Source organism: Rhineura floridana, chromosome 7 (genome assembly GCF_030035675.1).
Source record: "Rhineura floridana isolate rRhiFlo1 chromosome 7, rRhiFlo1.hap2, whole genome shotgun sequence".
NCBI classification, from domain to species: domain Eukaryota; kingdom Metazoa; phylum Chordata; class Lepidosauria; order Squamata; family Rhineuridae; genus Rhineura; species Rhineura floridana.
Genome location: NC_084486.1, coordinates 105,999,738 through 106,026,499, shown reverse-complemented (window position 1 = coordinate 106,026,499; position 26,762 = coordinate 105,999,738). Strand labels below are relative to the sequence as shown.

The 26,762-nt window shown below is 42.1% G+C and overlaps 1 long non-coding RNA gene across 1 annotated transcript in view; it reads left to right on the top strand.

Annotated features, from left to right (window-relative positions):
- The window catches only part of LOC133388484 (uncharacterized), a 54,552-nt gene extending 28,053 nt beyond the window's left edge, over positions 1-26,499 (top strand). The window contains exon 2 of the long non-coding RNA XR_009763826.1: positions 26,088-26,499. This is a non-coding gene — a long non-coding RNA (uncharacterized LOC133388484). The remainder of the gene's footprint in view (positions 1-26,087) is intronic.
- Positions 26,500-26,762: the final 263 nt, after the last annotated feature.

The following is a 26,762-nucleotide window of genomic DNA, read 5'->3' as shown; positions in this document are numbered from 1 at the left end:
TTTCCCTTGCAAAAATTGATATAGATATAAATATTTCAAAAGGAAATATCAATAAATGAGAGAATTTATCAATATTTCATTGTTCTTAATGTCGATATTTTAGACACTTTTTTTAAAAAAAAACTGTTTTTGAAAATAGCCACAGAAGACTACTACATAAAAAAAAATCTGATTTGCAACGATAAATAATAAATAAATTAATGGAAAACTGGGTACCAAATCTGAATTGGGTAGAATTCTAGCACATCTCTACATCACATACACACTAGAATGTGCACACATATATTACATAAGCACCAGGGAACACACACATGGGATGCAGATTGCTCACTCCCCATGTGGAAAAAATAATAATTCAAAATAATACTGCTCCCAACATAAGTGGGATGGGGGGCTCTGATTTCCCCCCCCTTCAGTTCCAGGAAGCTTTAAAAGGCTGAAATAAATGAAACAGAATTCAAAAGGATTTCCATTATATTGGTTCAGGGGGCTGTAGGCAACAGCTTGGTGGGCTTGATCTGGCCTATGCTCTGTGAGTTCACCACTCCTGCTGTACACAGTGGCTGACACATGGTGACCACAAGAAGATGCAAGGATTATATACAAGAGTATCATATCACAACACTTACTGTGTGCAGAGGGATGCACCTTCACATCCATTCTGTTATATGGATGGGGATACTATTCTGGATTGAGACCCAGAAAAACAGTGTACAAACCAAATATTTGCACATAGTGTCAAATTGCCCATTTCCTACTGAACAGGGTGATTTGAAACAAGAGACACTCAGGGAAAAGTGATGGTGAAGGATTTTTGTTGTTATGTGCCTTCAAATCGATTACGATTTATGGCAACCCTATGAATTAGCGACCTCCAATAGCATCTGTCATAAACCACCTTATTCAGATCTTGTAAGTTCAGGTCTGTGGCTTCCTTTATGGAATCAATCCATCTCTTGTTTGGCCTTCCTCTTTTTCTACTCCCTTCTGTTTTTCCCAGCATTATTGTCTTTACTAGTGAATCATGTCTTTTCATTATGTGTCCAAAGTATGATAACCTCAGTTTCATCATTTTAGCTTGTAGTGATAGTTCTGATTTAATTTGTTCTAACACCCAATTATCAGTCCATGATATGTGCAAAGCTCTCCTCCAACACCGCATTTCAAATGAGTTGATTTTTCTCTTATCCGCTTTTCTCACTGTCCAACTTTCACATCCATACATAGAGATTGGGAATACCATGGTCTGAATGATCCTGACTTTAGTGTTCAGTGATACATCTTTGCATTTGAGGACCTTTTCTAGTTTTCTCATAGCTGCCCTAGCCCTCTTCTGGTTTCTTGACTATTGTCACCATTTTAGTTAATGACTGTGCCAAGGTATTGATAAGTTCAATGTCCTCGCTGTCAACTTTAAAGTTATATAAATCTTCTGTTGTCATTACTTCAGTCTTCTTGGCTGGAGTCCTACATTTGTGCTTTCCTCTTTAACTTTCGTCAGCATTCATTTCAAATAATTACTGGTTTCTACTAGTAGTATGGTATCATCTGCGTATCTTAAATTATTGATATTCCTCCCTGCAGTTTTCATACCTCCTTCATCTTGGTCCAATTCCGCTTTCTATATGATACATTCTGCATATAGATTAAACAAATAGGGTGATAAAATACATCCCTGTCTCACACCCTTTCTGATGGGGAACCAATTGGTTTCTCCATAAGCAAGGCAAATATTAGGGTATGGATTTGTTTTGGACCATTGAACTGAAGGTGGTCCAATCAATTCGCCCAGTTTGTGTTTATTCTACAGTGAATGCAGAAGAATATATATGCATGAGTGGGAATCCCATTCATTTGGGAATCAGGGGGAGCCTATGTGTCTCCAGTAGTGGCAGGAGCTGAATCAGCAACAGTAGAACAGTCATCAGTAGCTGCTGCTGCTGGCAACCATTTTGCTTTTTCCAAGAGTGCCTTGACATTAGCCACACTCACACCATACACTTATTCCACATTAAACAGTCATGGCCTCCCCTAAAAAATCCTGGGAAGTGTACTTTGAGAAAGATGTTGAGAGTTGGGAGATCTCTAGTCCCCTATAGACCTAAAATTGTCAGAGTAGTTTAACAGTCAGTTCCTCTTCCCAGACAACTATGAGACCTGTAGCTCTATGAGAGCAATAAGTGTCTTCTCACAACTCTTAACACCCTTCACAAACTACATTTCCCAGAATTCTTTGGGGGAAGCCATGACTGTTTACAGTGGGATAATTATGGAATAAATGTAAAAAGGCTCCTAAATGATCCCTACAACAATATTAGAGCATTCTGGAATGCAAAACTGTTCACACAGGCACCAACTAGGTGCCTGTGGGAAGCCTACAAGCAGGACCTGAGTGCAAGAGGACTCTTCTCTCCTGTGGTTTCCAGCGACTGTTATTCAGAAGCATACTGCCTCCAACTATGGCTAGTGGCCACTGATAGCCTTTTCCTCCATGAATTTGTCCAATTCTCTTTTAAAGCCATCCACATTGGTGGCCATCACTGCCTCTTGTGGAAGCAAATTCCATAGTTTAACTATGCACTGCATGAAGAAGTACTTTCTTTTTTGTGTCCAGATGCTGCATGTAATATCCTTTGTGACTACTGTAGCCACTGATACACTGGTATACACACACACATTATTCCACTTGATTATTCAAAGTCTGCTTCCAATTCATTAGGGTATTATTCCAGGTATTTGTTACTATCCTTCTCACATCTAAACTAACTGATTTTGCAGTGGCCATGTAGTTCTTCAGAACACCTAATTTTCCTCTGGAAAGTTTTAATCTCAAAGGAAATGGGTGACAATGTCATTATTTAAGTTGTGTCTCCGCTATAAGTGTTCGCTATGAAACTACTTGTATAATAATTTAGACTTAATCTTTTATCAGGATCTTATATCATTTCAGTGAAGATGTTTTGAGAAGTTCATACTTTAAATAAATGAAAGCTGTCATTTGGAGGGGTAGGGAGAGTGTTCCCGCCAAAGAATGTTCAGAATCCAAAAAAGAAACTTTACAAGGAACCAAAGCGTCAGCTCCAATTATTTGTGGTTGATATCTATATTTCATTCATATAGTAAAGGATCCAGACGTTCAGTTTTATGTAAGATACAGCTGACCCCAGTTTAACTGAAACCATCATGGCCATCTGCAATAAAAATTCTGTCTCGCTTTGGTTACTGGGAACGTTGTTGAGCTCATAGACTAAACATTTAGCAGTTGTAAGCAGTCAGCAGCTTTATTTCTTCTTACTACCCTGGTGGATTCATCCTGGATTCAATTTGTCTAAGAACATCAAAGAACCCTCATTCCAAAGCACCCCAAGCATTTTGGACTGTTTAAAGTTTATTTGTCTTGTGAAAAGCTTGAATGTAAACTGATTTTTTTTTTAAAAAAAGCTTGATGATTTTATTCTATTTTAAATCGCTGTCACCTAATTTCCCCATGTGTGTTGCAGCAGTGCCACTCAAGCCTGAATGTACATTTCCTTCTTTCATGCAGTGTTCAGCACATCAGTTTCAAGTTGCAGAGTCAGATGGTTTTCTTTTATGATGATAGTTTCAATTCCTCTAAAGTAAGTATATTTATCATTAGCTAGAATCCTCACTTCATCTCAGATTTCACACTAAATTGATGTGAAGAATGACTCACTAAAATGGTGGTAAATCTGGGAAGGATGAGAGGGGCTGATCGAGAATTCACCAATCAGAGCTGCTTTTCCATGTATTCATTTGTCAGAAATAGGAAATGAATTACGAAGAAATAGACAACTAACATATTAATTATGCTCCATGCCCCTTATGTTGTTATTTAAGAAATTCATTATTCAATATCCAGTTCGTAGTGGATGACACATTTATATAGTGAAAATAAACACAGGAAACCTTATACTGAATGAGACCATTGCTCCATGTAGTTCAGTATTGTTTACACAGAATGACAGTAGCTCTTCAGTCTTTCCCAGCCATACTTGGAGGTGCCAGGTATTGAACCTGGGAGCAGGTGCTGTACCAACTAGGTGTATGTTATATACAAGTTTTCAATTCTTGTACAAGATTGTTTAAGAACATAAGAAGAGTGGGCTTCAGACCCACTTAGCATCAGATCAAAGGCCCATCTAGTCCAGCATCCTGTTCTCACAATGGCAAACTATGTGCCTATTGGAAGCCCACAGGCAAGACTGCCTCACAAATTGAATAGATTTTCTCTGCCCCCCCAAAATAAAAAAAGTTTGACTTAGTCTAATAATATACTGTGGATTTCAGTAAGTTTTCAGCAACATATGTATGCAACTGTTCTTGCTACCACTTGGTAGGCTGGTTATTTTACTGTCTTCACATTTGCTAATTCATATATGGAGAAGATAGGAAGCTATGTGGGGATTTGTCTCAGCTTCCTGGGCATAGCAGTTCTCAAGAAGGTGAACTGAATGGGGTGGAATAATGTGATGACAACATAATTTATGAAATTAATCAGGTAAATCACAGAATTTATATATTCAATCACATAAATTGTGACTTGTTCTAAATGTATTTTAAATTGTGTGACCCACCCTGGGACCTTGGGGTAAAGGTCAAATAATAAATTGAAGTAGTAGTAGTAGTAGTAGTAATTATACAAGTTATGTAATTTTGTAACAGTGCACAGTGAGGCAAATAACATAGGTTTTGGTGGAGTATAAACTACAGAAGAACAAAAACATTGCTACATGCAATGAATGCAGGGTGGAAAACAATGACTTGTTACATTCCTACTGTCAATAGTGTGTGATAGGTGTTGAACATGATCTTGAAAGGAACTGGGCACTATGTGGAAAGCATATCCAGTTCAGTCCTGCAAAATCCAAACAAAGGGAACCAGAGCTTTTGGGTCCACTTGACACATTTCTACTCTGCCTTCCCTGTTAATATTTATTATACATATCTCTACTTAAAAATAAGTTGAGCTATTTTATGATTAAAAATAAGCTGGGCTACCCATCTGTAAAAAAATTTTTCAGATTAATCTGGAGATATTTGGTATTTGAATAACAAAAAAGTGTACAAGTTTGCTTATTGAACTGATTAATTTATTACGCTGAACATCTTCCTCCCTTCTTACTTGTGATTTCTTATCTAAGCTTTATCATTAAATTATTTTATAGATCTGGGCAGGGCCAGACTTTTGTTTCATCATCTTTAAAGTAGGGAAGTTCATAGCCACTAACCTAGGGGCACAACAGGAAAACAGCAGCAGGATAATTTAAAGTAATTTACAGTAAATCTTATGTGGCTCTATAATCATGTATGTGAGGAGATATTCATCAGAAATGTCTTGCTATTGCTTTGATGAATCCCTGGTGTGGCACTGAGAAGCTGTATGACTCACCATCCCATGGCTAGAAAACATTGTGGACAAAAATAGAAACTTGATTTGCTATACCCAAATTGTTATGCAGGAGATAAAGAGTCTGCTCTTTCATCTAGCATCAGACTCAGAAGAAAGTGGAAACACACTTTATTATTATTATTATTTATATCATCAGTCCGTCTATCTCTTTTATATGTTTATGAATTTTATACCTGCCTTTTAGTGTGGACAAAATCAGAAGTGGGGAATCTCAGCCCTGGAGGCTGAATGCAGCCCTCCAAGCGTCTCCACCTGGCCCTCAGGACTTATGTGAGACCACACCCCTACCTAGCCACCATCCTTAGTGGCCCCTCTTCACACCTTCCTTTAGTGTTTTTGTCTGGCTGGAACGTGTCCTTGAACACTGATAATGCCTTTTGTTTGCCTGCCTTATAGCGCTCTCTCTCTCCCTCTCTCTCTCTCCCTCTCTCTCTCTCTCTCTCTCTCTGTGTGTGTACAAACTAGCCTACTGTACAAAAGTAAAATTTACATCTGTTGCTCCACCCACTGTTGCATCTGACCACACCCACCATTGGCATGTGGCCCCTGAGAGGTTGACCAGAAGGGAATGTGGAGCTCGGGTTGAAAAATGTTCCTCACCCTTCTCAATATGGTGTGCACAACCAACAATACAATATAGGACTGCCTGGTCAGAAGCATCTCAAACCCTGAGATTTCAGGGGCAGGCCCTAGTGATGTCATGGGGTGGGGCATAGTGATGTCATTAAGCATGATACATTAAGCATCAACCACAGTTACTTGGAGTATACCACTCAAACAAAAAGAAATTATCTGACTGGAAATTAAGATAGAAATCCTTGCTAAAAAGAAGATGCTCCCAGGTCCAGGTGAAGTGATGGGATCACTCATAACCTGCTTAGGGAACCTGGACAGGTAACATTTTATTTATTTATTATTTTATTTATACCCCACCCTTCCTTCCAGCAGGAGCCCAGGGCAGCAAACAGAAACACTAAAAACACTTTAAAGCATCATAAAAAGACCTTAAAATACATTAAAATAAAACAACATTAGAAACATTAAAGAATAACTTTAAAAACATCTTTTTTAAAAAAAGGATTAAAAATATTAAAAGACATGTTAAAAGCAATTCTAACACAGACGCAGACTGGGATAGGTCTCAGCTTAAAAGGCTTGTTGGAAGAGGAAAGTCTTCAAAAGGCGCCAAAAAGATAGCAGAGATGGTGCCTGCCTAATATTTAAGGGGAGGGAATTCCACAGGGTAGGTGCCGCCACACTAAAGGTCCATTTCCTATATTGTACAGAACGAACCTCCTGATAAGATGGTATCTGCAGGAGGCCCTCACCTGCAGAGCGCAGTGATCGGCTGGGTATATAAGAGGTAAGACGGTCTTTCAGGTATCCTGGTCCCGAGCTGTATAGGGCTTTGTACACCAAAACAAGAACCTTGAACTTGGCCTGGTAGCAAATGGGCAGCCAGTGCAGTTATTTCAGCAGCAGGTGATATGTTGGCGATACTCTGCCCCAGTGAGCAGTCTCGCTGCTGCATTTTGCACTAGCTGCAGCTTCCGGACCAACCTCAAGGGCAGCCCCACATAGAGCGCATTACAGTAATCCAGCCTAGAGGTTACCAGTGCATGGACAACGGTCTATATGCTTCTGGCAAGAAGAGCTGAAGTGCCCACAGGCCAGGCCAGTTGCCAGAATGCTATTGTAGGTAGAAGGCAGCCTCGTGTTGTGGAGATGTTAGATGGGATCACTCAGGAGTAAAGATGGATGCCCCGGAAGGCTGCAATTCTAAATACATTTACTAAGGACTAGCTCCATAGAACTCAATAATGCTTACTTCTAAGTAGCTATGGTTAGGATTGTGCTGTTGGTAAAGCTTGACTAGGGATCCTCTGCAAAGATATTCATATCCAAGCAGGGTGGGCAACCCCCTGCCTGGAATGCCCTGCCCCTGCCTTTTAACATGGCAGTTTCAAACTTGTTTACAGACTTGACCCTTCACTTTAGAAAGTGGTTTGAGAAATAAGTAAGAGTTAAGAAGATTATCTCCCATTTTCTGCTTACCCTGGGAGCTGCTATAAACTCACTTTGACAGCCAACCCAATTCCAGTGGGTAATAATTGACAGAGAGAAAACACACATGGTTTAGTCTACCTTCCCATTATATGAATTCTCTTTTACCATTATTGGGCAAGAAACAAACAGTCATGCAACCAACAAGGTGATCATCAGTGGGTTTACAGGACTTGAGCTGAGCACATGGAATCACTGTTGTTGCTTCTATAGATGTAAGGGAGTGAGGTTAAATGTGCATGAAATGCATACAGAAAAAGAAAAGAAAACACAGTGATGCAATACCATACCAACCACAACAAGATTCCTATGAGTAAGGCAGAAAACTCAGCATCTCACAACCAGTCAGGATTCCTAACAACCAAAAGTAAAATATCCTGGCAGCAAGTCAGCCAAGAAACCCACATGTAGCACAACCTGATCCAGGGCCTGCAGTTAGTGCAGAATGCTGTGGCATGATTGCTGACATGAGTGAGACCCAGGGCCGGTTCTAAAGGGCGGCCAGGTGGGGCACTGGCCCGAGGGTACCTGGAGCTACAGGAGGCCCTCCGCTCTCCTTCTACGATTCGCGGAAGAATCCACAGACCGCCATCCCCCCGCCATCTCCCCGCTTTACTTACCTTTCCATTGTTTTTTGTGACATGCAGATTTGCCATCAATTAAGGTTTCCTTAAGGGGCTCAAGCCTCTGCCACCATCTTGGCTGATGGCACACATGTGTGCTACACGCACGCGTTGCTGCCATCAACAAAGATGGCGGCAGAGGCTTCAGCCCCTTAGAGAAACCTCGGCCGCCATCTTGATTGATGGCAAAGCTGTGTGTGCCGCAGAAAACAACGGAAAGGTAGGTGAAGCATGGGGCTAGCGGGGGGATGGCGGGCGGCGCAGAAGCTCCTGTCTTGCGGTCTGTGGATGCTTAAGTTCCGTGGATCATGGAGGGGGAGAGGAGGGGCCCAGGGCAGGCTGATACCCAAGGGCCCCGGCATGCCTGGGGCCGGCCCTGGTGAGACCCTATCAGCACATAATGCCTCTGCTCTGAAATCTGCACTAGTTGCTGATTTACTAGTTCAAGGTGTACTTTCCACATTATGGGAAATATAGTTCTTGTTCTGCTCTGGTAAGAAATCAATTCTTCAGTGTGGCAGCACCTACGCTTTGGCATTTCCTGGGTGACTATGAGCTACTCACCATCCTAATCTTCCTCTCAGGGTGAAAACAACAGAGGGGGACCATGATCATCCCAAGAAAGAAAGGCACACTTAAAATGTAGAGGAAATAGTAATGTACAATCATAGTGTGAAATCAGATACTTAGTGAGAAATAGTATGAAAAAATATTTATATAAACATGAGTATCAAAGACGTTTATAATTAACACAGTCCATAAATATATTTATAGTGCAATCCTATGCATGTTTACTCAGAAGCAAGTCCTAATGTATTCAGTGGGCCTTACTCAAAACAGGGAAGTGTGCACAGGACTACAACTTAAAGTGATAAGGAACTTCACTCACTCAACCCAAAATTCAGAATCATGGTACTTTAAGCTGTTTCGCTACTGTTTTATACTTGTTTTTATAGTTGCATTTCAAATGGATTTATTTCTTGTTGTGAGCTGCCTTGGTTTCCAATCGGCAACCCTACCTCACAGGGTTGTTGGAAAGACTTCATATATGTACACACTAGGGTTGCCAGGTTCCTGGCCTGAGACTGATCCTGTATCTTTAGGAGAAGAGAAAGTCAGCCAAGTGCAGGTGTTCATGCAACCCTGTAATGGAAAAAACCACAAGATGGAATTCTCCCTTCCCCCTGCGCAACTTTTAAAGATACAGAAGATCTCTTGGAGGCCGGGCCTTGCAACCAAGAGGTCTTCTGTATCTTTAAAAGTTGTGCAGGGGGAAGGGAGAATTCCACCTTGTGCTTTTTCCCATTACAGGGTTGCAAGAACACCTGCACTTGGCTGACTTTCTCTTCTCCTAAAGGTACAGAATCAGTCTCAGGTCAGGAACCGGGCAACCCTAGTACACACTGATGATGTGGAAATACATTAACCCCCCAATATAATAGTTTATTGTCCAAACAGGTGGTCATTGCAGATTTTTTTTAAAAAAAATCAGTATTAGTTTCCTATCAAAAGCAATGACAGCAAGTAAGTCCCACCTAATTGCTTAAAAAATAGGATTTTAGGGGGAGAGAAAAATTTACAACACAGTCCTTTGCTATGTTCACTCAAAAGTCCCATTCATTTACAGCACATTCTAACCATGTCTACTCAAAAGTAAGTCCTATTGAATTCAATAGGGTTTATTCCTAGGTATGTCAGATTAGCATTGCAGCTTTACTCCCAGAAAAGCGAGTATAGGAGTAAAACTTCATATGGGGTAGGTTTTCAAAACAGGTTATGAATTAGAGAAAGAAAGTGCCCTCTTCAACAGCCCAGGAAAATTTAAACTTGTTTGACTCCTTATAATTAGAACAGTATAACACATTGTAATGGTATTATAAACTGCGTGCACACTTTTTAAAAAATCTGTTCAAAATTATTTGAAAAATAAAATGTATAATACACTATTTTGCAAGTAATTTGAAAAAATCTGCACGTACACTTTTACCATAATCATAACTTAAATTGTTTACTGTGCATGCCTACCAGGATCCTGCTGTGATCTTCTTGGAGGTCAACAAATCCTTTGTCAATAATAACCCTGACTTCACTTATTGGCTAAAAATCTGAAAGGGTGGGGATTTGAGCAGCTGGCTATTAGTTCATTTAACAGAAGTTGGGGGGGCAGCTGAGAGTCCGGAGATTGGGATGCTTCATGCAGAGACCCAAAGGGTACCCCCAAAATTGGAATCTCCAGGTGAAAACTGGAGACCTGGCAACTCTAATACAATACAACAAAATGCAAAATCCAAAACTAATCTGATTACGGTCAAGGGCTGAAATAAGACACAAACAACTGTTAGATTAAACTAATGTACCACTTTATTAAACCAAATTAAGATTAGAAGAATGAACCTGCAGAGGGGAACTTAAGTGCAGGAGCAGCATGATGACAACAGGCAAAGCCTGCTTGCAGCTATTAAGGTGACCAACCCCCTGCTGGGGCAAGGGCAGGCCATTCTGCCTACCTCTGCCCCAACCACACCCTGAAGGTGTGTAGGGAGGCTCACCTACATCACCACCCCCTGGGGACCTAAAACTCAGCAGATGAGCACATGAGGTATGTTTTCCCCAAAGGCGGCTCATACCGTGCCTTTGGGTCCTATGGTCCTGAACTGCAGGCCTTTGGAACCGCTGAAGGTGCCTAAAGGTGCCACCTAAACGACTGTCCCATTTTAACCTTTCCTGCACTTCCTAGCCCCAAAAAGGGGACAAACTTCAGTTTAGTCTCCCTTTGCCCCATTGCTGAGAAGAATCTTGCACAAGCCTCTCTGCAGGTCTGCTAGAAAGATGTCATTACCTGTGTCAGTGAGGTGAACACCATCTGGCCAATACAGCTCGATCCTATCTTGTCTTATCTCTGGATGATGAATAACAGCAACCAGAGTCCAACAGAGCCAGCCAGATTTGCCTATTAACTTTCTTGCTATACATTTCCAATGTGTTGGAATGTGTTCCATATCACGTGCACCCCCAGCCAGTGCTGTTTGATGGCCAGGAAGTCACTGCAAGCCTGGAAGATAACCAACGCAAGCCTTCAGCAAACTAAGGTCATTACCCCTAAGGTGAATGATCAGAAACTAGCCAAATGAAGCCACGCCACAGGCTCCATGTGCAGCTGGACAGGAAACCCTGGCAAGGGCAGGAGACCAGCCAAGCTAGGCCGCAGCCATGGCAGCTGCACACACGTGGCCTAATAAGGGCAGGAGGACAGTGGAGAGCTAGGCCACAGACATGGCAGCCGCACTTACTTGGCCCAATGAGGAAAAACCTAGAGAGGGAGAGAGAAGGATGGCCTGTGCCGCTGATCAACCAAGGCAGGCCCCAAGCCACAACCGGGAGCGTTTGCCAGCTCCAGATCCTTGCCCTTTGTCCCTTGCTGCCGAAGAATCAATGACGGCAGTGAGAAGGTGATGTGGACTTAAATGAGCTCAGCTGCCTCGCCCTGCAGCATGCCACCCCAGCACATTAATGCTGCATGTTCATGCACACTCAACCTCAAAATGGCAACACGGGATTCAGCCCCAGCCACCAAACTCACTCCATGATCTAGTAAATTCCAGAGAGCGGAGCAGGATTGTCAGTAGTCAGACCAAATCTTTGGAACTCTCCACCCTCTGAGGCTTGGCTTGCTCACTCTCTCACCATTTCTCTACATGGCAAAACCCTTTCCATTCAGGTAGGCTTTTGTATTATTGGATAGATTCTTTTTAATCTGATGCCTGTGTTTTATCTCTGCTGCAACTGTCTTAGTTCCCCCCTGCCCAAATATTATTGTATTTTATACTTGTTTTATTTGTTGTTAGCTGCCCTGAGTGGTTCATAAGCATGAGAGGACCAGGAAACAAATTGTAGCATAAATAAATAAAAACAGCAACAATAGAACCACAAAGATAGAATCAGAAGCCAGTAGAAACATCAGCTAAAAATAATGAAATAGACCTGAAACACCATTAGAAGTAGGGGAGGAATGACCTCCTAGCACCTAAAAGATAACAGAGATGGCACCAGATGAATTCTAAGGAGAGAAATTGGATACCACCACAAAGCAGGCCATCCATGCATCCTTAGAAGACTGGAGTACACAGAGAAAGGTCTCTTATGTGGGTCTCTCAACGGTTGGGAAAGTTCATGTGGACATTTTGATATGCACCTACTTGTGTACTACATGACTGAAGCTTTATTCACAAGGGCAGTTAATCATCTGTAGGCTTTGGTCACCCTTCCATGCTCGCAGTCATAGGGGCTAAATGGGGACTCATTTCAATATTATTGAAGCACTAGGGGCTCTGCCCCTGCTCGCTTCGCTTGCTGACCCCACCTACTCTTACCAGCTCATCCCCCTGGGTTGCCAACATTCCCCCTATTCCCCATGGGTCACCAGCACTCCCCTCCCTCCCCTCCACAGGTCATCAAAGCTTTCTCTTTCCCTCCCCCCAGGAGTCACCAGTACTTCCCCTCCTCCATGGGTCACCAGCCCTGTCTCCCTCCCCCTCCCTCCCTCCCTCTCCCCCAAGGGCCCCCTCTGTCCCCCACAGGTCTCCCCCCACCCACTGACTGACCCACTAAGGGCCAGGGCCAGCTGCTACCAGGTGCCTTGCTTGCCTCCACTACTGCCCCACTTGCTCACTTACCTGCTTGTTGTAGGTGTCTCCGTCACTACTGGGTGACCTGCACAACTCAACTCCTGCTGCTGCCAGGTACCTCAAGTGCATGGCGGCACCACAGCCACTCTGCCTTGCCTTGCCTTGCCTTGCAATGTCACTCTAAGTGCCTGCTCAGAAGCATGATAGTGTGATGCTTACAAAAATATTATATAGGAAAATAAGGTTGATAGTGATCTTGACAATTCCACCAAAGGGAATCTGCCACTTTTTGGGGGTGGGGGGGAAGGACACTAGGTTCCACTGATTGTTTTGTTTTAATCAGAAATTTTCCCTATTCTAATAACAACCTGTCATTCTTTAAATGGAAATGTTGAAAGTTAAAAAACTTATTTTGTTTTTACAAATGCTTAGATGGTGTTTATCAATGCTCCAGGTGCATTTGCTGATCCTATCTGGTTGCAGCCCCATCAGCCATTCATGTGACTGCAGTATTCACAAATACATTTATTTGTGAATTAGGGATGGGTGAGCAGTCCCCCAAATGAGTTGAGACTCCTTGAGTAGCTCAACTGAAAATCAAAATTCCTTGAGGCGGAGACTCAGAGAGGCCTGATCTCTTCACCTACCCATCCTAGTCCCATGGAGGAGCAGCTGACTTTGGGCACCAGATGGAGTAGCAGGAAGTGGCAGCCGTGGCAGCAGCTCTGGGACAGCTCCTTCTCTTATGCTTCTTCACAAAGTGGAGAAGATACTTGCACTAAATTAACTGCCCAGTATATTTTTTCTCTCTTCTGCAATCATGGATGTTGAATTACAAATTCTATCATCCACTGGGTGATGTCAGCTTGAATGAGTATGGGACGGCTTTCAGAAGGAGGCTCTGTTTTATATCCACAGGCAGATATTGGGAGTCCCATCTCAGTACTGGGTATGCTCACTATTCCAACAGACCTGGCAAACACAGGATCTGGATTTGCCTCCAGAGGCAGGCTCATCTTGTCCCCCTCTTTAATGGCTTGACTTTACATTCCTTTAATGACTAAAGCCTTCCTGGTGAGCTTTTGGACCATGAATGGTGTTAAGCTCCTGCAGTGATTTGTGTTTTAGCTTGCTGAACTGAATTTTTTTTTCCTGTTTGCATTGCTGGTGGGTGTCTCATTGTTTTAATAGATGCCTTGATTCTTTAGATCTTCCACTGCTTTTGGTAATCTTGGTTTATTTTTAACATTGTGGTTAGCTGCATTGAGCTTTTAAAAAGAAAATATCAGAAGGACAGGGAAGGACGTAGTGGTGGCGGAGTCGCTCTATACGTGAAAGAAGGCATTGAATCCAGCAAGCTCGAAACCCCAAAAGAGGCAGACTCCTCCACAGAATCATTGTGGGTGGTGATACCATGCCCCAGGAGGGACTTAATATTGGGAACGATCTATCGTCCCCCTGATCAAAATGCTCAGGGAGACCTTGAGATGAGATATGAAATTGAGGAAGCATCCAAACTAGGAAATGTGGTAGTAATGGGTGACTTCAACTACCCGGACATAGACTGGCTGCATATGTGTTCCAGTCATGACAAAGAAGCAAAGTTTCTAGATATTCTAAATGACTATTCCCTAGACCAGTTGGTCATGGAACCGACCAGAGGGACGGCAACCCTGGACTTAATCCTCAGTGGGGACCGGGACCTGGTGCGAGATGTAAGTGTTGTTGAACCGATTGGGAGCAGTGACCACAGTGCTATTAAATTAAACATACATGTAACTGGCCAATTGCCAAGAAAATCCAACACGGTCACATTTGACTTCAAAAGAGGAAACTTCACAAAAATGAGGGGATTGGTAAAAAGAAAGCTGAAAAACAAAGTCCAGAGGGTCACATCACTCGAAAATGCTTGGAAGTTGTTTAAAAACACTATATTAGAAGCTCAACTGGAGTGCATACCGCAGATCAGAAAAGGTACCGCCAGGGCCAAGAAGATGCCAGCATGGTTAACGAGCAAAGTCAAGGAAGCTCTTAGAGGCAAAAAGTCTTCCTTCAAAAAATGGAAGACTTAGACTTCCGGGAAGGGTGACTTAGCCTGTGCCTGCTTTTGAGACGGGCTCCTGCCTCAAAAGAAGCTTATTCAGATATATCAGTCAGTTTTTTCTTTTTTTTTTGACTGATTAAACTTCTCCCGGGTAGGGAGAAACGAAGAGATTAACCTCAAAGCCTATTTTTGTTGGGACGACCAGATCTCATTAATTTATGGGACGAGGTCCAGCCGACGAAGGTGGGACGGATTTTCAACAGCAAGCTCTATCTGTTAAAGCGAACGTTCATCTTATCTTCTAAGAGAGAACGCACTAACAGGCAAGCACCCTTCTTTCTATATTTTTCTTTTACTTGACTTAAATTGTTGCTGTTTAAAAGAGATTTGCCAGATTGATCGGTTTTTGACATCTCACTGGGGAGCCGTAACTTCTCTCTGCTACGCACTAATTAATAGCTTATCTCTGTTTTTGTTGCAAAAAGCTGTCCTGGATTTGCATTCTAAAGATATACACAGAAGAGGGATTTCTATTCCAGATTTTTATTTTGAAAAATATTATACTGTTTTGAGACTACTCTCTTTTTGGTCTATTTTATTTTGACGAATCTGTTTCTTGACGATTGCCATTAATTGTTTCGATCCTGGGAACTGCATTTTGTTTACTTAACTATTGGAGAGATAAGGCTGTCTGCTCTGTTTATACTGTGATGTCACCAAGTTTGGAGTATTAACCCAATTGTTGCTGAAATAAGAAGTGGTTTTCCTATATTTTTCTTTTAAAATGGCAATTAAGAAAGTGGCTGAGAATCTGGAAATAACTATGTTTCAGAAAATAATGGATGAGATTGAGATAATGAAAATTGAATTGAGTAAAATGAAGCAGGAGATTAAAGATATAAGGGTCCCTGTGAGAGAGGTGACCCTGGAAGGGGTCCCTGTGAGAGAGGAGACCCCGGAGATTGGAACAGGGGTCCCTGTGAGAGAGGAGACCCTGGAGACTGGAATAGGGGTCCCTGTGAGAGAGGAGATCCCGGAGATTGGAACAAACGTGGAACAGGAACAAGATTTGGAGTCTATGGACTTTAGAAATAAAATCTATTGTTTGGAACTCAATGTTATCTCTGAAGAAATTAATGAAGATTCTAGAGATAAAGTTATTAATGGCATGGACTATCTTCTGGACTGGAATGATGTGATGGAGCCCAATATAGAGAAAATCTATGGACTTAACTGCAGCCATGTGACAATGGAAAAACTTTTAAGAGATGACCCAGTGTATTTTGAAAAAAAGAACAGAGATATGATTTTACAGCAGTATTTCAGCAACCTATTCAGAATGGATGGCAAGAAAATATTTGGGATAGAGGTAATTCCCATCAGACTCTTACTATATGACTATGGCTTTGACAGCAAGATTATTATGGAATACTGATAATGGAAGATTGGATATTGAAATTACTGGACTTAACAAGACTACTGAAGATGGAAGATGGAAAATGGAATTACTAGAGATAATAGAACAATGGCTACTGAAATTACTGAACCTAACAGATTCTGATGTGATGGATTAATTGAAATGTTTATTTTGACTATGGTTATGACAATAAGATTATCATAATTAGTAATGAGATGGATTAATCGATATGCTTATCTGGAAAAAAAAAATTGATAGATATATTTCTTAAAGAATTGAAACCTCTCTTTGACTTTTTGTGGAAAGAATAAAGTAATGTTTATGAGATTTGATGATTAAGTAAGATAACTACTGGAGGAAAGTGATTTTATAATATGACTTAAGAGACAGGATTGTTATATATTATAGACTTATAACTGATTTGATCTTTGACAAATGGGAAGTCAATATTTTACTCTTTATTTTTTATTTTTGTTTTTTTTTTCTTTTTTTCTTTTTGTTTAACTATTTTTGATTATGTTTTTTGTCTTTGAATGTTTTATGATTTTGTCTTGTATGTTTTATGAAAATCTGAATAAAAATTATTGAAAAAAAAAAAAAAAATGGAAGACTTGTCCAAATGAAGAAAATAAAAAAGAACACAAACTCTGGCAAAAGAAATGCAAGAAGACAATAAGGGATGCTAAAAAAGAATTTGAGGAGCACATTGCTAAGAACATAAAAACCAACAACAAAAAATTCTATAAATACATTCAAAGCAGGAGACCATCTAGGGAGACAATTGGACCCTTGGATGATAAGGGAGTCAAAGGTGTACTAAAGAACGATAAGGAGATTGCAGAGAAGCTAAATGAATTCTTTGCATCTGTCTTCACAGTGGAAGATATAGGGCAGATCCCTGAACCTGAACTAACATTTGCAGGAAGGGATTCTGAGGAACTGAGACAAATAGTGGTAACGAGAGAGGAAGTTCTAAGCTTAATGGACAATATAAAAACTGACAAATCACCGGGCCCGGGTGGCATCCACCCGAGAGTTCTCAAAGAACTCAAAGGTGAAATTGCTGATCTGCTAACTAAAATATGTAACTTGTCCCTCGGGTCCTCCTCTGTGCCTGAGGACTGGAAAGTGGCAAATGTAACACCAATCTTCAAAAAGGGATCCAAAGGGGATCCCGGAAATTACAGGCCAGTTAGCTTAACTTCTGTCCCTGGAAAACTGGTAGAAAGTATTATTAAAGCTAGATTAACTAAGCACATAGAAGAACAAGCCTTGCTGAAGCAGAGCCAGCATGGCTTCTGCAAGGGAAAGTCCTGTCTCAGTAACCTATTAGAATTCTTTGAGAGTGTCAACAAGCATATAGATAGAGGTGATCCAGTGGACATAGTGTACTTAGACTTTCAAAAAGTGTTTGACAAGGTACCTCACCAAAGGCTTCTGAGGAAGCTTAGCAGTCATGGAATAAGAGGAGAGGTCCTCTTGTGGATAAGGAATTGGTTAAGAAGCAGAAAGGAGAGAGTAGGAATAAACGGACAGTTCTCCCAATGGAGGGCTGTAGAAAGTGGAGTCCCTCAAGGATCGGTATTGGGACCTGTACTTTTCAACTTGTTCATTAATGACCTAGAATTAGGAGTGAGCAGTGAAGTGGCCAAGTTTGCTGATGACACTAAATTGTTCAGGGTTGTTAAAACAAAAAGGGATTGCGAAGAGCTCCAAAAGGACCTCTCCAAACTGAGTGAATGGGCAGAAAAATGGCAAATGCAATTCAATATAAACAAGTGTAAAATTATGCATATTGGAGCAAAAAATCTTAATTTCACATATACGCTCATGGGGTCTGAACTGGCGGTGACCGACCAGGACAGAGACCTCGGGGTTGTAGTGGACAGCACGATGAAAATGTCGACCCAGTGTGCGGCAGCTGTGAAAAAGGCAAATTCCATGCTAGCGATAATTAGGAAAGGTATTGAAAATAAAACAGCCGATATCATAATGCCGTTGTATAAATCTATGGTGCGGCCGCATTTGGAATACTGTGTACAGTTCTGGTCGCCTCATCTCAAAAAGGATATTATAGAGTTGGAAAAGGTTCAGAAGAGGGCAACCAGAATGATCAAGGGGATGGAGCGACTCCCTTACGAGGAAAGGTTGCAGCATTTGGGGCTTTTTAGTTTAGAGAAAAGGCGGGTCAGAGGAGACATGATAGAAGTGTATAAAATTATGCATGGCATTGAGAAAGTGGATAGAGAAAAGTTCTTCTCCCTCTCTCATAATACTAGAACTCGTGGACATTCAAAGAAGCTGAATGTTGGAAGATTCAGGACAGACAAAAGGAAGTACTTCTTTACTCAGCGCATAGTTAAACTATGGAATTTGCTCCCACAAGATGCAGTAATGGCCACCAGCTTGGATGGCTTTAAAAGAAGATTAGACAAATTCATGGAGGACAGGGCTATCAATGGCTACTAGCCATGATGGCTGTGCTCTGCCACCCTAGTCAGAGGCAGCATGCTTCTGAAAACCAGTTGCCGGAAGCCTCAGGAGGGGAGAGTGTTCTTGCACTCGGGTCCTGCTTGCGGGCTTCCCCCAGGCACCTGGTTGGCCACTGTGAGAACAGGATGCTGGACTAGATGGGCCACTGGCCTGATCCAGCAGGCTCTTCTTATGTTCTTATGTTCTTAAAAGTGGGATAGAAATGTTTTCTTTTTTAAAAAAAGTGCTAGGCAACACAGCCTTTCAGAAATAAAAACAAAAAACACAGTGGCTTGGATCCTAACTCGGTGTCCAAGTATGGAAGCCCCCTTCTGTGTATGGATGGGACTGAAATCCAGTGGAGGATGCAAATTCTCCAGTTCCTCCTTCCGCCTGTAGCCCTCTCATATCACCCCAACACTCCACATATCATCATCTTCTTTATCATCATCACCATAATCATTTATTAAATTTATATCCCACCACTCCTCCCACAAGGAGCCCAGAGTGGCAAACAAAAATAAAGACAACATCTTTAAAAACATCTTAAAACATTTTTTTATATAAAAAAAACTAAAGTAAAAACAGTTTCAACAGAGATGCAGACTGGGATAAGGTCTCTATGAAAAAGGCTTATTGAAAGAGGAAGGTCTTCAATATGTGCTGAAAAGACAACAGATGACGCCTGTCTAATAAGTAAGGGAAGTGTATTCTAAAGGGTAGGTGCCACAGCACTAAAGGTCCATTTCCTATGTTGCTCAGAACGGACCTCCAGATGAGAAGGTGTCTGCAGGAGGCCCTCACCTGCACAGCACAGTGATTGACTGGATATATAAAGGGTGAGATGATCTATCAAGTATCCTGGTCCCTAAGTCTATAGAGTTTTGTACACCAAAAGCAGCTCTGGCACCAACATAAGAGCTCTGCTTGATCAGACCCAAAACCCATCTGGTCTAGCATCCTGTTCCCAGAGTGGTCAGTGGATTTGTTGTGCTGGGGCGACAGACACGTTTATTCACTTTAAATGTGGAACTCTAGGACCCCGCCAGATTGGTTTTATTTATAGGTGTATTCTGAAGGGTGTGAGTGATGCAATGATTTATGGTGGATTTATGCTGAGCCATGCACATATCGAGAGCCAGTGTGGCATAGTGGTTAAGGTGTTGGGCTACAACCTGGGAGACCAGGGTTCGAATCCCCACATAGTCATGAAGCTCACTGGGTGACCTTGGGCCTGTCACTGCCTCACAGCCTCATGCAAACCCTATTCATAGGGTCGCCATAAGTCAGAATCGACTTGAAGGCAGTACATTTACATTTTATATGCACATATCATTTCACTTTATTAGTTGTTCTGTGATGCTTCCCCAATATTGTTGTATTATTGCCATCTGAAGGGGCACTCTTGCACTACGGTGCAACAGAAGCAAGACAAAAATAAACTGGAGCATTTGTGATGTAAAAAGTGTACAGGATTTCAACAGGAAGTTAAGGAACATGCACTGAGTGGAACTGAAGCAGTATGTCTGCCCTGAAACTTTTGCTCGCACAAACAGCATTGAAAGTGGGACTATTACTCTCCTTACAACCATCATGAACACCAATAATCCTGAATGTCCAGTTAAAAAGACATCTGAAGGGTCCCCTAAAGTTTTAGTATGTGTATGAATCTCTCCCACAAAATAGTGACAGTGTGGATGCACCCACAGTTGGTTAAATGTTTCAACCATGTTTACTGGGATAAAAACCATTCAGAAAATTCTTGATGGGGGAGAAGCCAGCAATTTCCCTCATCCCCAGTTAGAGAAGACACTAACAATACAAGGTACAGGGAGGGAGGGAGAGAGAAGCATAAATAAAAATTTAAAGCTATTGTTTACTCAATTAAGAGGGGAAATTAGTTCATGTATCCAATGTTTCTGTAGATTTTCTATTACATATCATAGCCAGCAGGCATGCAGAGAACTCTGAATCAGATTCTGTGTATCACAGACCTAATTAGACAAAGAACCTGATTCATCACAAAATACACCCAACCTCAGCACTCTGGCAGGCCACAGAAGCCTTGTAAAGATCTGTTTGTGTGGTTTGAAATAAAATGTTTCATAATCACAAAAATCTCTTTTGTGTAACTTTTTAAAAAAATGTGTGATAGACCATAGGAAACTGTTACCAAAAAGCCCTTCCAGGCTAGTAACCTGTCTGTCAAGTTTCAGACCCAGGACATTAATTGTGACAAAATTATAAACCCGTGGATTTGGAGGAGTGACAGCAGGGTACCTGAAAAGATTTTAAGTGTTCTTTTATAGCCCTAACTGTATCACTGTCAAAAGCCTCTCAGAAGAATTTCTTATTTCTGGTGATCCTCTTTTAAGACCTATGTGGATAATAGAGCAAAAAACGCACACTCAAGCATTATAATAAAAACACACTCTCTCCCAGTTATGAAGTAGTGAGTGAAATAAAGTTCATTGTAAAACATTTGGAAGAACAAGGAAGAAATTCTGCCCTCTATTTTTAATGTAACTTGTTTTTTATGTTTATTTATTTATTTTTATTTATTTATTATCATTATTTTTACCCCGCCCTTTTCCCAAAACTGGAACTCACGGCTGCTTCCAGATAAAAGCACACATATAATTAAAAACAGACAAAAGTCTAGATTAAAATCAAATTAAACAATTTACAGTATTAAAACCATTCATACATACAGTTAAAATAATTCAAACTCAGTTTAAGATAATACAGTTAGGCAACAGCAATGCAGCACCCTTCAAGACCTGTCCTTAACAGCTTTCAGTTCCAAAGGCTTGTTGAAATAAAAAAGTATTTGCTTGCCAATGGAAGGACTGCAAGGAGGGGGCCATTCTTGCTTCCCTACAAAGGGAGTTCCAAAGCCTCGGGGCAGCCACCGAAAAGGCCTTATCTCGCGTCCCCACTAGTCGTGCTTGTGAGGATGTAGGTATTGAGAGAAGGGCCTCTCCTGAGGATCTCAGGGCCTGGGCAGGCTCATATAGGGAGATACGGTCTGACAGATAGCCTGGACCTAAGCCATATAGGACTTTATAGGTCATCACCAGCACTTTGAATTGTGTCCGCAAACAGAGTGGCAACCAGTGGAGCTTTTGTAACAGGGGAGTCGTATGGTCCCTGTAACCAGCCCCAGTTAACATTCTGGCTGCAGCACGTTGCACCAACTGAAGTTTCCGAACAGTCTTCAGAGGCAGCCCCACGTAGAGCGCATTACAGTAATCTAAACGGGATGTAACTAAGGCATGTGTCACCGTGGCCAGATCAGATGGCTCAAGGAACAGGCGCAGTTGGCGCACTAATCTTAATTGTGCAAAAGCACTCCTGGCACCGCAGAAACCTGGGCCTCCAAATTTAAAGCTGAGTCCAGGAGCACACCCAAACTGCGAACCTGCGTCTTCAGGGGGAGTGTAACCCCATCCAGCACAGGCTGAATCCCTATTCCCTGATTTGCCTTTCAACTGACCAGGAGCACCTCTGTCTTGTCTGGATTAAGCTTCAATTTGTTCGGCCTCATCCAGTCCACCACTGATGACAGACACCAGTTTAAAACCAAGACAGCTTCCTTGGAGTTAGGTGGAAAGGAGAAGTAGAGTTGCGTGTCACCAGCACACTGATGACACTGAACCCGAACCCCCGGACAACCTCTCCCAGTGGTTTCATGTAGATGTTAAATAGCATGGGGGACAAAACTGAGCCCTGAGGGACCCCAGAGGCCAACGGCCAAGGAGTCAAACAGGAATCCCCCAGCACCACTTTCTGGGTTCGTCCCTCCAGGAAGGAACAGAGCCACCGTAAAATAGTGCCCCCAAGTCCCATCCCAGCAAGGTGGCCCAGAAGGATACCATGGTCGATGGTGTCGAAAGCCGCTGAGAGGTCCAGCAGAACCAACAGTGACACACTCCCCCTATCCAGTTCTCTGCGTAGGTCGTCCACTAAGGTGACCAAAGCCGTCTGCGTTGCATAACCAGTCCTGAAACTAGACTGAAATGGATCTAGATACTCCATTTCATCCAGGAATCCCTGGAGCTGGGAGGCCACCACATGCTCTATTACCTTGCCCAGAAATGTGATATTGGACGCTGGCCGATAATTATCCGTTATGGAGGGATCCAGGGAGGGCTTTTTCAACAAAGGCCTTACAACTGCCTCGTTTAGGCACACTGGAACTCTGCCTTGTTGTAAGGAGGCATTGATCACTCCCTGTGTACTTTTATTTAGTACACAGTGTGTAGAGCATTATACCACACACAAACATGATTCACCACCTTCCCACAAAGCTTACAAGTTGCACGTAGTCAGTGACTGAATCATGGCCCAGGACACAGAGGAAAGGGCCTCTATGTGTTGAGGAGCCTCCAGATGACTGTAGCAGCTGTCTATTCTGACACTTCTACAGCCACCTATAAAGAACTCTCTTCCAGACTCTATTCCAGAAATTCCAGCACAACGACTTCTCACTCACTTTTTGATTCTCCCCCCAACAGCACCTTCTTGGAGGGGGATTCTCTGTGGATGAATGGGCAGGAGCTCTGAAACAGGGCTAGAACAGGATTCTCCACTGGTGGCTACCAGCAACTATCAGAATCAACATAGGCTCATTTAAGAAGAGCAACCAGGTTGCCTAAAAGCAGGACTGCCATCATTGAGTACTTGCCAAGGCTCATGCTGCATTTGGGAGCCACTACTAGCCTCCAGATGCTCCTAGTCCTGCTTCTCCTCCTCTTCATTGCCGTTGCTACCTGCTCACACCATCTATCCCTGTGGGCAAGGCAAGCAAGCAACAGGAGTGAGGAGAAGGAGAAACAGCTGAATTGTCTGTTCATTCACCTACCCTTTCCCTCCCTGTGGCAATGCAGATTGACGCCAGAAGGAAAATGAGAGAGGAGATGTGATAGTGGTAGGGTGATGCATCTACTGAGGGCATGTTCCATGTCTGGATCTGCAGCAGCCAGATGGATCATGTATCCTAAAAACTCTGTGCTGACTGCCTGTGTGCTACAGGTCTGATTCAAGGTAGTCATGGTAAATAGTATTAGTTATAAAGTCCTTAATAACTCAGGGCTGAAATATCTGCAGGAGTACCTCCTCCATTGCCAGCCCACACAATCCTTAAGATCAGACCAGAGAGGGCAGTCCTTCTCATGGTTCCCATTAGGATTGGGGGGGGGCAAGGGATGCATACAAGGGACTTCTCCATGGTGAGGCCCCAATTCTGAAATTATCTCACCCAAGAGGTATCTCTCTCACCCTTTTTGTTAGTCTTCATGTGCAAACTGAAGATGTTTTTATTTACCCAGGCTTTTGTAGTTTGATAATGGGATGGTTAATCCTTGACAGCAATATTTAAATTGGTGCGTTAATGTGTCATCAATATTTCTTTTTAGTGTTATGCTTTTACTACTTGTGTTATGATGTCTATATGTTTGTTGAACATTGCCTTGAGCTCCTTTGGAGGAAGGCTGGCTTATAAATATTTTAAATTAATAAATCTTGCCCGAGGTCCTCCCAAAATTTAGGGTTTGCAACCACTGAAAGTGTGTTGGGAACACCTGGACTATCACAATATACTATGAGGTTGACTATGAGGATTCTGGAAGATGATATGCTGCTTCTGAAAGTCAAATCAGCAGAAACTGGGAAGTGAGCTTGCACTAGGGGATTAGGTTCATATTCCACTTTTGGTTTCTCATTCTACTCTTTACCTTTCCACATTAGTTTGAAAACTCATCAGCACTTTGGTGCAAATTTCTTCTAATATGCATGTTGGTATGCTGAAAGTACCTTGGACAGCTCCTTGAAAGCTCAGACAAAAACCCAGAGTGGATTCACTGCCCCACTGACATTGGAGTCATCAGTCTCCGCTGCTATTACTGCCTCTCTGGATGACCCTGGGAAGAATGTCTGCTTGTATGAACAAAATGGTTCTGTGCCAATGCATTGTAGGGAAACATCTTGCTTGGATTAAGGGCTAAAGCTCAGCCCTGTGAAATAGCAAGCTCTCACGGCTGAACAGAGTTAATTGGGAGTAGAATGAAAGTACCTGTGTTATCAGTCGTGAGGCTAGTGCCTCCAGGCCACTGATTTGAGAAACTGCATGTCCGTTAGGGAGTGAAAACTCTGGCATATTCCATCACCAGGAAGCCCTCTGAGTGGCTAATTAAATTCTAGCTGTTGCCGGGTTTTTCTCCTATAAAAGGGATTTGGGTGCTTTTGCTAAGTGCCCAGTTTTGCCTGATGCTATCCAAGGTGTACATCTCTGGTTAGATGTGGAACCATGGGGTCAATTTGCCTGTCTTCCTGTGTGTGTAAGTATTAGGCTATGCTAGACAGACTTTGTTATTTTAGCCTGTGACTTGAACTCTCTGTAAGTGTTATTATACCTAATCTTCTGGTTGTTTGGTTTAAGGAATTCATATGCTGCTATGTGTTTGCACTTATTCTTATTTTAATAAATCTACCTTATATTCCTTCAGTGTGTGTTCACTGCAAAGGGAATTTTGGCTCTGAAGCAGTACATTGGCTAGGAAACCATAAGCTACTGTGTAACTGGGACTCTGGCCTGAGGCTCCAGGACAGTGTGTGCAGATTGGCTCATGTCTGATGGAATCTCTGGCTGGTCTGTTTCTGGCACTTTCGGTTTCACCTTAACCCAAAGTGAGAGACAGGTTAAAGGGGTGGTGGCAGTCTATTTACCTTGTAAGGTCAACGTTTGCCTTCAAATCAGACCTGGCAAGGGTGGCTGGGATGTGCCTGGCTAGGATCAGCTACTCTGAGCTGTGTGGCTGGCCTCGGGTTCTTCACAGTCCCAACATCCCTTTTCCCCGCTCTATTTTGGCCTTACTTCTCCCTTCCCTGTTTTTTTTTACCCCCAGCTACCTCTGCCCATTTTGCACTGCTGATGGTTGCCAAGAGTTGGGGCACCTAACAGCTGGAGGCTGTACTTGCTACAAAACCATTGCCTGGTTAGAGACAAACCTAACCTCAATGCGTGGCTCAAAGAGATTTTTGGTTGTGATTCAACTGCAGTTTTCTCCTGCCTTCAGTTGCAGAATTGTAATAATACAATAATAAGATAGTGAACAGTGATATTTTAAATGTTGTAGGGCATTTTTCCAATCATAAAAAGCACTGAACATTATTTTTTAAAAAGAGAAAGTATCTACTCTTGTAATATAGGTTCATTAGGCATTAGATTGATTTATTGTATTGTTTCCTCTATAAATTATTTTCATTATGTTTTATCACAGTACATGCCTATTGCCCTAAGGGAATAGGCAAGAAAGAGCTGAATGGTGTGTGTAATAGACTGCTTTAATTAAAATAGTTCAGTGCATATTTCAGTGCTATTAACAAAAACAAAATTGATTTTGTTTTCTAGATGATGGAATATATTATAGCCCAGGTGCTTCTGGTTTAACCCTTTGAAGTCAGTAGGAGAAAGAAAAAGACGTGGGAAAAAGGATCTGAAATATAAATCAAAGGGAAATATAAGACTCTGCCTTATACTGAGTCAGATGATTGGTCCACCTAACGCAGTGTTGTCTGCAATGACTGACAACAGCTCTCCAGGGATCTAGGCCAGGAGTCTTTGCCAGCCCCACCTGGAGATGCCAGGAACTGAACCTGGGACATTCAACCACTGAGCCACAGCCCTTTCCCAGAAAGGTCCAGGCACTGGCTTCTGCTGTGGCTGCCTTAAACTGATGCGGACATCAATTGCAGACTTCACTGAATGAATCATTTGTTTCTGTTGTTTAAAAACATCAATAAATTTAATTTTCAAAAGAAAAGACATCTGGCTCTGGCATGTGAGGCAATGCATTGAAGATGAGTTGGGAATAGAGATCAAAACGCACTGTATTCCAGAAGGTTTCTGGCCCATTTATTTTCTACAGTTGCTTCTACAGAAACATCCCCAAATTCTGCCTGTAGAGAAATCTTGTAGCGTTCCCAGCAACCAGGAGAGAAGACTGAAAAAGAATTTTTTGTTTGAATCTTCATACACATTGCATGAAATCAGCTGTTGTGGATTGACCCTTAGTCTGAATTAGCC